This window comes from Sinocyclocheilus grahami, unplaced genomic scaffold (genome assembly GCF_001515645.1).
Source record: "Sinocyclocheilus grahami isolate Dianchi unplaced genomic scaffold, SAMN03320097.WGS_v1.1 scaffold605.1, whole genome shotgun sequence".
NCBI classification, from domain to species: domain Eukaryota; kingdom Metazoa; phylum Chordata; class Actinopteri; order Cypriniformes; family Cyprinidae; genus Sinocyclocheilus; species Sinocyclocheilus grahami.
The window spans coordinates 493,883-506,486 of record NW_015505784.1 but is presented as its reverse complement, the minus strand read 5'-3'; the positions used below and the strand labels follow the sequence as shown (position 1 = coordinate 506,486).

Sequence of the window (12,604 nt, the reverse complement as noted above, 5' to 3'; positions counted from 1 at the left end):
TGTGCCTCATGCATGTCTCTGTCTAGTCAAACCGTCTAGTCAAACCGTCAGTAGCCTAAACACATAGCTCACGTTTGGATTGTGGTTGTATTTGAGGCAGACCTCTCTAAAAGAAGAGCAAGGTACAGGAATGAAACAGATAACAAAAAAGGGGGAGAAAACAGTACATCTGTGTGTTTTTTATTTGATTTTTTTTCTCCTGTACACTATAAAAGTTGAAAATGTACAGCTGTTGTCTAAATGAAATGAAAATTCTGCCATATAAATTATTGATACTCATGTCATTCCAAGCCCATAAGACCTTCATTTATCTTCGAAACACAAATGAAGATACAGTGGTGTGAAAAGGTTTTTGCCCCCTTCCTGTTTTGTTAATTTTTTGCATATTTGTCACACTTGATGAAACCTTTATGTCCCTCCATTGAAAGTCCATTCCATCAAAACTTTGATGCTTCAAAAAGTTAAAGAGATTGTAAAAAAGAATGTTTGTAAAATATCCATATGAATCAGGTAGTTTAATTCAAGTCTTCTAAAGAGACACAGTCACTATGAGACAATGCTTCCCCGCCATTGACAGAATTTTCCGGCTTTCTGTGTTTTCACTGGTGTACGGTAGGAGGCACTATCACGCATCTTCTGAAAGAGTATTGAACTAGAGGTCTAACTAGAGGTCTGCCGTGGGACCCGACCGGATTTTTTGCACCGCAGGATTAAATTCCCAAATAAAACGCAATAGCGTTCGGTAACTCTGGTGTAATTTGAACGGGAGCGGGCGGTCTAACAATATCCCATTCCCGACGTCCATTTAGAACAGCATATCTGCGCTTTATACTTATTGACTGTTATTCTTATTTGCGGGGTCTGTGCGCAGCATGTGCATAACGATGCTCAGAGCAGGCTGTACCTGTGGTAAATATACGGCCCTCAGACAGAACAGGCAGGTTGTCGATGAGTGACAGAGCAGAATAAGGATGGAGCAAAGTGTGGATGCACTGTCCTTGAAGGACGTTCAACTCGGTTTTGTTTATATTTTGCTTAGCTTATAATTTTAAATTAAAGATGTAGTATTTATTTATTTTTCTCTGCGACACTTTTCCTAGTGTGTTAACAGAAAAATGTCAAACGAATTTAGTATTTTGACAAGACGAATAAAAATAGCTAATAGGCTATTTTTGTACAACCTACATTTTTATTTTTTTTCTCTCTGTGGCACTTTTTCCCTATTGTGTTGTCAATGTTAAACGAACTGTATCCTGACAAGACAAATAAAACATTTTTATTTTCTCTGACACTTTTTTCCTACTGTGTTGCGTAAAATATTAAACGAATTTTGTGTCTTAAGATAACTCATATCAATTCAAATCAAAGTCAATAAATTCAAGACTCTTGACAAGACGAATAAAATAACATACAATTTTGTGCAGACTAAACTTTTATTTGTCAGTCTATCTCTCTTTCTTTCAGTAGCGGAAATTTAAATGTGAGTGTTGTGTGACTTTGGAATGCTGGGATTCAGATTGCCCTTTTAACTCTTTCCCCGTCATTGACGGAATTTTCCGGCTTTCCGTGTTTTCACTGGTGTACGGTAGGAGGCGCTATTTCGCATCTTCTGAAAGAGTACTGAATCTCTGGATCAAAATACGGCAAAGAAGAAGCAGAAACAAGTGATCGCGTATATAAGCGGATGCATAGATGCATATGCGCAATCAACAATTATTAATCATTATATAAATCAAAACTGCCTAAATTTACTGAGACCATGCAAGATTTGAAGATTTGGGATAGACTCCATCTGTTTTGATCATCGTTGTGAATCTGATCCAGATGTAGTCCTTTACAAAAACACGATTTTCTCAGCTTTTTGTTCCAAATGTTGCTTTTTTCATGAAACTTAACAACATTCAAGTGTTGATAAAAGACTGCATGACGATAGAATAAAACGGGTTGTCTTGTTTGAAAGCAGAGGCTCTGTTCTTTGTTTTGACATATTGCATGTTCAGATATTGATACAACAAAATATTCTGGGTGCCATTAAACTTTTGTGAAAACGATCAAAAATGCTGGGGGTGACTGGCAACTCATTTAAAAAACGCTGGTGGGGAAAGAGTTAAAAATATCTTAATTCATTTTTCTAAAAATTAAAGTATTATGGGTTTGAAACCACATGAGACATGACAACAGAATTTTGGGGGAACTACCCCTCTAAGTAACATGATCTGACCCTCACAAATGACTTTTGTGTATCTTAATGAAATCAAGTTGATTCAGTCATATTAAATATTATGTAAAATAATTGTATACATGTGCATAACGATGCTCAGAGCAGGCTGTACCTGTGGTAAATATACGGCCCTCAGACAGAACAGGCAGGTTGTCGATGAGTGACAGAGCAGAATAAGGATGGAGCAAAGTGTGGATGCACTGTCCTTGAAGGACGTTCAACTCGGTTTTGTTTATATTTTGCTTAGCTTATAATTTTAAATTAAAGATGTAGTATTTATTTATTTTTCTCTGCGACACTTTTCCTAGTGTGTTAACAGAAAAATGTCAAACGAATTTAGTATTTTGACAAGACGAATAAAAATAGCTAATAGGCTATTTTTGTACAACCTACATTTTTATTTTTTTTCTCTCTGTGGCACTTTTTCCCTATTGTGTTGTCAATGTTAAACGAACTGTATCCTGACAAGACAAATAAAACATTTTTATTTTCTCTGACACTTTTTTCCTACTGTGTTGCGTAAAATATTAAACGAATTTTGTGTCTTAAGATAACTCATATCAATTCAAATCAAAGTCAATAAATTCAAGACTCTTGACAAGACGAATAAAATAACATACAATTTTGTGCAGACTAAACTTTTATTTGTCAGTCTATCTCTCTTTCTTTCAGTAGCGGAAATTTAAATGTGAGATTCTGGAAATGAGATCTAAATTTAGCGGGAACGGTCAGGTCGGGAAGAAAATTATTCTAAGCGGACAGCGGGTGAACAGAGTGAATATATAGCGGGAGCAGGTGGGTGCGGAATAGAACCTTATGGGAGGGGGACTAAAAAAACAGTCCCGCGCAGACCTCTATATTGAACGTCTGGATCAAAACATGGCGAAGAAGAAGCAGAAAAAAGCGATCGCATATGTAAGCAGATGCATATGTAAAATAACGCAATCAACAATTATTAATCATTATATAAATCAAAACTGCCTAAATTTACTGAGACCATGCAAGATTTGGATGGAAGTGATAGACTCCATCTGTTTTGATCATCGTTGTGAATCTGATCCAGATGTAGTCCTTTACAAAAACACGATTTTCTCAGCTTTTTGTTCCAAATGTTGCTTTTTTCATGAAACTTAACAACATTCAAGTGTTGATAAAAGACTGCATGACGATAGAATAAAACGGGTTGTCTTGTTTGAAAGCAGAGGCTCTGTTCTTTGTTTTGACATATTGCATGTTCAGATATTGATACAACAAAATATTCTGGGTGCCATTAAACTTTTGTGAAAACGATCAAAAATGCTGGGGGTGACTGGCAACTCATTTAAAAAACGCTGGTGGGGAAAGAGTTAAAAATATCTTAATTCATTTTTCTAAAAATTAAAGTATTATGGGTTTGAAACCACATGAGACATGACAACAGAATTTTGGGGGAACTACCCCTCTAAGTAACATGATCTGACCCTCACAAATGACTTTTGTGTATCTTAATGAAATCAAGTTGATTCAGTCATATTAAATATTATGTAAAATAATTGTATAAATAATTTGACTTCAATAAAACCAGGTACATTAGCTGTCACTGTCACGGATCGACCAGGTTCACTCACCACCCAATCACAGCGCACACCTTCACCTGAGTTCTGATTGCATGCACCTGTTCATGATCATCACCCTCATCAAGGCACTTCATAAGCACACACCTCACCTCACTCCAGTGTCCGATCTCGCTTATACGAAGTGGACTCTTCATGCTACTCCAGCGAATGATTGATATCCTTACCTTCCTCGTGTACTTACCTCCTGTGTTCTACTCCAACGCCTGTGTCCTCCTACGTCTCCGGGAACCCCCCTCCAGTCCTTATTACAGCGAGGTGTGTGCCACCTTCCCTTCCACCATCTGCTCTTCCACGGACTCCTGCAAGGGCAAGCATACTCATTCCCACACCTCAATTACTATTGAACATTTCCATTTGAACTGCTTACTCACCTACCAGTCTACCACCAGCATCTGTTGCCACAAATAAACCTTCTCTGTTATTCCTAACCTTCTGTGTGAGTCTCCTTCCATAACAGAAGATCGGACCACAACAGTAGGCAACCTGAGTGCTCCAGATCCCTTCCAGGGGCTCGTGGATTCCCTCCGGCGGGTTCTCCTCGCCACCGCAACCACATCTACTCCGGTCACTTCCGTAAATAGCACCAGCACTTCTTCGTCAACAGTAGTCGCCAGTCCCATGGCCCGACCAGCGCCCTTCTCTGGTGCGGGCGGAGGAGTGCAACGGATTCCTACTACAGTGTTCGCTAACCATGAATATGCAATTGCATTTCTATCCTTCTGATAATGCTAAGATCGCCTTTATCATCTCCCTGCTAACAGGACGAGTGCTCCAATGGGCGGAAACCATCTGTGCCCAAGCCGGTCCCATTACTCAGTCCCTTCAAAACTTCCTGGAACATTTCCATGACGTTTTCGGCAGACCAGCAGGTGATTCATCAGCGGGTGAGCAATTATACCACTTCTGTCAAGGTTCCATGTCTATCAATGACTATTCCCTCAGGTTCAGAACCCTTGCTGCGGCCAGCGACTGGAATGAGCGCTCGCTCCTCACCACGTACCGGCTGGGACTCAAGTCGAGATTGCGGTTGTAGCTGGCGAAGTATGATGACTCCTATGGCCTGGAACGTTTCATCCAGTTATCCATCAGATGTGCAAATCGGATGCAATCCTGCTTTGAGGACCATCCACCACCCTCAGTCTCTCCACTCCTCCATCGGCCAGAAATCACCAGCACTCCAGAACCAGGCAACGAACCCATGCAAGTGGATACAAATCGGCTCTCTTCGGCAGAGATGGCTGACCCAAGGATTGTGCCTGTATTGTGGTGTTGGAGGGCATGTGATCTCGACATGCCCAATCTGCCCTCCTCGACCCTTGGTGAGTGTTATCAAGCCGGCTATTGTTAATATGCAGCCTCTCTCCGCTGTTGTAATCCTTACTGCCTCTAACCTCTCTATTCCAGTACATGCTCTCCTCGACTCCGGGTCAGCCGGGAATTTCTTTTTGGCCTCCCGACCACAACAATGAAGACCATCTACCAGGTGCAGTCGGTAACCGGAAAACCTCTCAGCCATAAACATGTTCGCCTCAGTGCGGGTCCCATCCATCTACAAGTTGGACAGTTACATGAAGAAACAATTAATCTCCTGGTTCTGGAGGGCTCTACCGCTGACGTGATCCTAGGGCGCCCGTGGTTAGTGCAGCATGACCCTGTCCTCTCCTGGAAGACCGGTGAGATCCTGAAGTGGGGCAATAAATGTTTCCCTCACATTCCTCTACCCTCAGCACTCCGTCCCGAGACACTCCATCAATTCCACCTCCATCGAGAGCCCTGTGGATAAACAGTCAGTGGATATTCCATCCTGCTATGCCCCCTTCAGAGATGTCTTCTGCCCAAAGAAAGCCTCACAGCTGCCGCCACACAGGCCATGGGACTGCGCCATTGATCTGTCACCGGGTAAGCCAGTGCCCCGTGGAAAGATTTATCCACTTTCACTCCCTGAACAGAAGGCCATGGAGGAGTGTATATTGAAGAGGCTTCACAACAAGGCTACATCCGCCCTTCAACGGCCCCTGTTGCTTCAAGCTTCTTCGTGGCCAAGAAGGACGGAGGCTTGCGGCCTTGTATTGATTACCGGGCACTCAACAAGATCACCACCAAGTTCCGTTATCCACTTCCCCTCGTCCAAGTGGCCTTGGAACATCTCCGCGGAGCCTCCGTCTTCACCAAGTTGGAACTCCGCAACGCCTACAACCTTATTTGGATACGTGAGGGGACGAGTGGAAGACTGCCTTCGTGACCCCTACTGGCCATTATGAATACCTTGTCATGCTGTATGGTTTAGTCAACACCCCCTCCGTATTCCAGGACTTTATGCATGAGGTGCTCCAGGAGTTTCTCCACCGATTTGTTCTTGTGTATATATTGATGACATCCTCATCTACTCCCGGAGCATAGCCGAACATCGCCACCATGTTGCGGAGGTCCTGAAACGCCTGAGTGAGTTCCATCTATTCCTCAAGGCAGAGAAGTGTTCTTTCCATCAACCCTCAGTGCAGTTCCTTGGATACAACATCGACGACGATGGCATCCAAATGGACGAGGGGAAGGTGGAAGCCATCAAGACCTGGCCTATACCCACCACTATCAAAGAACTGCTGTGCTTCCTAGGATTCTCCAATTTCTATAGACGTTTCATTCAGAATTACAGTACCATCTCCAGTCCTCTCACAAACCTGTTACGTGGCAAGCCCAAGTCTCTGTTCTGGTCACCAGCGGCCACGGAAGCTTTCACGTCACTCAAGGAGGCTTTTGTTAGCGCACTGATCCTTGACCATCCAGACCCGGAAAAAACATTTGTGGTGGAAGTGGATGCCTCCTCCACCGGGGTAGGAGCGGTGCTATCGCAGCAGCAGGGGATTCCCGCCAAACTCCATCCATGCGCCTTTTCCCGCAAACTCAGCCCTGCAGAGGTAAACTACAACATCGGCAACAGGGAACTCCTGGCAATCAAGCTGGCCTTGGAGGAATGGAGGCATTGGTTGGAGGGAGCACAACATCCATTCACAGTCCTCACAGACCACAAGAACCTACAATACCTGCGAGACGCTAAAAGACTCAATCCACGCCAAGTTCGAAGGGCACTTTTCTTCACAAGATTCCATTTCACTATATCCTATCGTCCAAAGAATGTAAAAGTGGATGCTCTCTCACGACTCCATACCCCAGGGGAAATTCAGGAAGAACCAGAACCCATCATAGCCAAGGAACTCATTTTCAGCCCAATCCAATGGACCTCTACTCCAGTTCCCTCCACCAATGCTTCTACAGGCACTCCGCAGGGCTGTCCACCTGGACTTCAGTATGTCACCAGAGCACAACGCACTCCCTTGATTCACTCCACTCACACTTCTTTGGGCACTGGCCCCCCAGGGGCCAACAGCACCCTCTCACTGCTGAGGGAGCGCTTCTGGTGGCCCAATATGGCCAGGAAAGTGAGAAGGTTCGTCCAGGGCTGTTCGGACTATGCCATCGCCAAGAGCACTCGCCATTTACCATCTGGCAAACTCCTGCCGCTGCCCATTCCCCACTGCCCCTGGTCACACCTAGGAGTGGACTTCATCACGGATCTGCCTGTCTCTGATGGTAACACATGTGTGCTAGTAGTAATAGATCGATTTTCTAAGTCCTGTCGCCTTCTCCCCCTCAAGGGCCTGCCTACAGCAATGGAAACCGCTGAACTCCTGTTCAACTCAGCCTTCAGATACTATGGAATACCTGAGGATATTGTCTCGAACCGGGGACCGCAGTTCATATCAAGGCAGAGGCGGCTGACCCAAGGATTCTGCTTGTATTGTGGTGTTGGAGGGCATGTGATCTCGACATGCCCAATCCGCCCTCCTCGACCCTTGGTGAGTGTTATCAAACCGGCTACTGTTAATATGCAGCCTCTCTCCGCTGTTGTAATCCTTACTGCCTCTAACCTCTCTATTCCAGTACATGCTCTCCTCGACTCCGGGTCAGCCGGGAATTTCATTTCTGGGAGCCTCTGCCGTCAGCTCAGCCTCCCGACCACAACAACGAAGACCATATACCAGGTGCAGTCGGTACCCAGAAAACCAGTTCATATCAAGGGTTTGGAAGGCCTTCACGCTCCTAGGTGTGACTGTAAGCCTGTAATCGGGGTACCATCCTCAGTCGAATGGGCAGACGGAGAGAAAGATCCAGGAGGTTGGACGCTTCCTACGAATCTTCTGCCATGGCCACCAGGACTCTTGGAACCAGATCCTAGGCTGGGCTGAGTATGCCCAGAATTCCCTCCGTCAGCCATCCACTGGACTCACTCCCTTCCAGTGTGTACTCGGCTACCAGCCGAGGTCGGGGGAACCAGCAGATGTCCCGTCCGTCGATTACTGGTTCCGAGAGGGTCTGGGACGCAGCTCACCATCAGCTCCAACGGGCAGTGCGCAGGCAGAAGATGACAGTGGACCAACCTGGTCAGAAGGTCTGGCTGTCAACCCGGGACATCAGGCTGTGCCTGCCCTGCAAAAAGCCCCAGATACGTTGGTCCCTTCACCATCACCAAACAAATAAATCCGGTCACGTACCAACTTCAGCTTCCTCCTCAATACAAAATTCACCCCACATTTCATGTGTCACTGCTCAAACCTCACCACCCTTCTGTTTCTGCCTCCACAGAGCCTGGTCCGACAGAGGAACCCCCTCTTCCCTTGATTTCTGGAGGACGGTGCCATCTACAAGGTCAACCAGATCTTGGACTCCCGGCGCCGTGGTGGCCAACTGCAATACCTCATAGACTGGGAAGGATATGGACCAGAAGAACAGTCTTGGGTCCCCAGGAATGACATTCCACGCATCCCGACTGTCCTGCTTCCCGAGGAAGGGGTAGACCACCGACGTTGGGGTCCTCGGTCCTCAGGTGTGGGCCGTGGAGGGGGAGGTACTGTCACGGATCGGCCAGGTTCACTCACCGCACACACCTTCACCTGAGTTCTGATTGCACGCACCTGTTCATGATCATTACCCTCATCAAGGCACTTCATAAGCGCGCACATACCTCACCTCACTCCAGTGTCCGATCTCGCTTATACGAAGTGGACTCTTCATGCTACTCCAGCGACTGATTGAGATCCTTACCTTCCTCGTGTACTTACCTCCTGTGTTATACTCCAACGCCTGTGTCCTCCTACGTCTCCGGGAACACCCCTCCAGTCCTTATTACGGCGAGGTGTGTGCCACCTTCCCTTCCACCATCTGCTCTTCCACGGACTCCTGCAAGGGCAAGCATACTCATTCCCACACCTCAATTAGTATTGAACATTTCCATTTGGACTGCTTACTCACCTACCAGTCTACCACCAGCATCTGTTGCCACAAATAAACCTCCTCTGTTTTTCCTAACCTTCTGTGTGAGTCTCCTTCCATAACAGTCACCACATGAGGTACATTTTTATGTAACGAAAACATTTCACAGTGTACTTCAAAAAGGACTTATTTAGAATAATATTTATCTTCCGAGACACTGTACTGGTGCAGTGTTTAACGAACAGACACACACACACATGTCTGGTTTGCTATCCTTGTGGGGACTCTCCATAAGTGTAATGGTTTTTCTAATGTACAGACCATATTTTCTATCACCCTAAACCTACCCCTTACTTTGTGCATTTTTAGATTTTCAAAAAATTTAATTCTGTGATTTATTAGCTTGTTTACCCGTGGGGACCTCAATTTAGGTCCTCACTGTGACATGAGTCTGTGTGTACTCGGGTTTAAGTCCCCACCAGAATAGAAAAAAAGGTACACACACACTACTTCATAATCAAGATAATAAACATTTAAACCCTTCCCTTTGAAAAATAAGTCGGTCCTTTTTGGTCTATCTGGCACATTAATCAGTTCTGATCATCTCAGTATGAAATAAAAGAGAGAAAAGGACGCATACATCAGCATAAACAGACACACAAAACACAAAAGTATCTGATTCACTGCAAGTATTTACGTGTTGAATATGTATTGTCTGCTGTGACATCTGGGATAAAATACTTGTGATAAGACTAATGTAGTGTATAATGCCACACTATGTGCAGTGCATCCCTGCTTTTGGACAAAGTGTCTTTTAATAATCTTAATCTTAATCGAGACTAAATCAAGACTGTTAAAGGCAAGGTTGGAGTTGCTCCAAGAGTGGACAGACTGAGTCAGGGTGGCTAAAGTGGTCACACATGCTCTGCACACATGAAAGCCAGTGTTGCTTTTCTTTGGCTGCTCTTAACCCAACCATTATGTTAGCATCGTGCAACCTCTGACCTGTCTGGAATCAGATGTTATTGGTTCAAACGAGACCAGTATGGGCACCTGTTTTTGTTGGGTGGCTGACCAAAGAAGAACGCTCTTTTAAGATGGCTCATCATGGCTGATGTTTGTCTTTAAGGAGGGCTCTGAGATGGCTGGAAACAGATGCTTCAGGAATGGCCTCATGCTGGCAGGTGTATTCCTTTGACGCATTTGTCCGAGAACTACAGTGGTTACACTTTCTATGAAGCTCCACGTATTCTTGACATCAGAAAAAACATGCCTTAAATAACTTGCAAGTTAGTTTTTAAAACAGCAATATCTTCACTTTGAAATTAATCAGAGATTATTTCTAGAATGTTCTTAACACCGATGTACAATTAAATTAGATTTTCTATAATTTTTTTTCAAAATTATGGCATTAGATTATCCCTTACTACCATGTGTCAACAGAGCACAACTCAATACTTTGTGCAGATTAATATACACACTACTGTTCAAATGGCTGGGGTCAGTAAGATGTTTTTTTAAATAACTGCAAGGATGCATTAAATTGATCAAAAGTGACAGTAAAGACTTTTTGCATTGTGAAACATTTCTATTACAAATAAATGCTGTTCCTCTGAACTTTCTATTCATCTATATTCATAATTTTTTCCCCACAAGTTTTCCACAAAAATATTAAGCAACACAACTTTTTACAACATTGCTAATAATGAGAAATGTTTCTTGAGCAGCAAATCATCATATTAGAATGATTTCTGAAGCATCATGTGACACTGAAGACTGAAGTAATGGCTGATAAAAATTCAGCTTTGCAGAGATAAATTATATTCTAAAATGTATTCAGAAAGGTCCTTTAAAATTGTGATAATATTTCACAAAATTACTGTTTTGCTGTATTTTTGATCAAATAAATGCAGCCTTGGTAAGCATAAGAGACTTTTCAAAAACATTAAAAATCTTACAGACCCCAAACATTTAAACATAGTGTATATATTGTATATATATTAAACTATTTGCAGTAGCTTAGAAAAACAAAACGTTTCATACATGTGACATACAATATATGTTCACATGAAGCAATGTGCCCTGCTGGTTGGCTTTAACTTTCACATACCTTGCAGCTAGGTTTGCATAGGGATTCACCAAGCAGGTATGGGAGTTTCTATGTATTAAATTTCAAATTCTTTGTGGTGGTTTACAATATAGGAAAAAAATGGTCCTAATGTATGTGTTGTTAAGGTGAGTCAAGTAAAGACTGCTCTCTCTTTATCCCTTCAACTCTGTCACTGTTTTTTGTTATTAACAAGGATTTTAACTTAAATGTAACATTATTTGGCATATTTTTCTGATGGTGCAAATAAATGCATGGTTAACTGGTAAACTCTCCCATTCTCTCTCTGTCTGTTTTTGTGCTCCTCTGAAGCAGACATTCCCAGTACGGCTGACTGCACTTTTCAGAGCTCACTCACTTTGCATCGCGTCACATTGGCTTCTGTTGTTTTTGGGGGCCACAGCTTTATTGGTGGTGGTGAAGTCAAGCTCAAAGATGGTTTACCCACTCTGGCCGTGTCTTTTGTGTCGATGGATTACTGGAATCAAAGGTAATAGCAATGGGCAGACAGGTAGCTAAACAACCACACTGTTTTTTTCTGCCTTGGACACTGACTGCAGCTCAATTCAGACTTGACACTGTGCCCACTTTGAGTCAGGGCTGGGTGCATTGAGTTGCAAGTGTTCAGACACTGACAGAGCAAGGCCTACTGGGTCACAAGGTCTCTGTCATGGGTAGACTGATGTTAAACAACTTGCGTTATCCGTTTGCACTAATGCAATGGGTTTATGCTGCATACTGTATTAACTACACTTGACTGCAGCACCAAACATACATGTCAAACCCTGAGTGTATCACTAAAATGATGACTCAAAGCCAAAAGAAAGAAAGCTTTGAGTCTGTTCTTTCAATAAAAATAAACACTACTACAGTATCTTCCTCCTCACTAGACACTGAAATTAAACTAGCAGACTAAAGCGAGTGGAAACATCCTGTTCTTTCTTTTAAGGTTCTTTATCATCGCTCCTGCCTTTGGAAAACCCTGCATCACTTAAAGGGGTCATATGATGCTGCTAAAAAGAACATTATTTTGTGTATTTGGTGTAATGAAATGTGTTTATGCAGTTTAAAGTTCAAAAAACACATTATTTTCCACATACTGTACATTATTGTTTCTCCTCTATGCCCCGCCTTTTTAAAACGCGTCGATTTTTACAAAGCTCATCAGTCTGAAAAAGCGAGGTGTGCTGTGATTGGCCAGCTATCCAATGCGTTGTGATTGGCCGAATACCTCAAGCGTGAGACGGAAATGTTACACCGCTCACATACTATTGATGCCGTGTCCGGCCGGAGCGACGAGACAAGAACATTAAAACCCATTACAAACTAGACATTTGTTGCATCCAGTGGGGACATAATTACTGATTATAATGACTTATACTGTCTTTTTAC

General features: G+C 43.5%; 1 protein-coding gene and 1 long non-coding RNA gene across 4 annotated transcripts in view; one reads left to right on the top strand and one right to left on the bottom strand.

Moving 5' to 3' along the window:
* The window catches only part of LOC107557517 (collagen alpha-6(IV) chain-like), a 121,578-nt gene that overhangs the window by 61,145 nt on the left and 47,829 nt on the right, over positions 1–12,604 (bottom strand). The window lies entirely within an intron of this gene.
* LOC107557519 (uncharacterized) overlaps positions 6,104–12,604 on the top strand; it is a 16,142-nt gene continuing 9,641 nt past the window's right edge. The window contains exon 1 of the long non-coding RNA XR_001605404.1: positions 6,104–6,113. This is a non-coding gene — a long non-coding RNA (uncharacterized lncRNA). The remainder of the gene's footprint in view (positions 6,114–12,604) is intronic.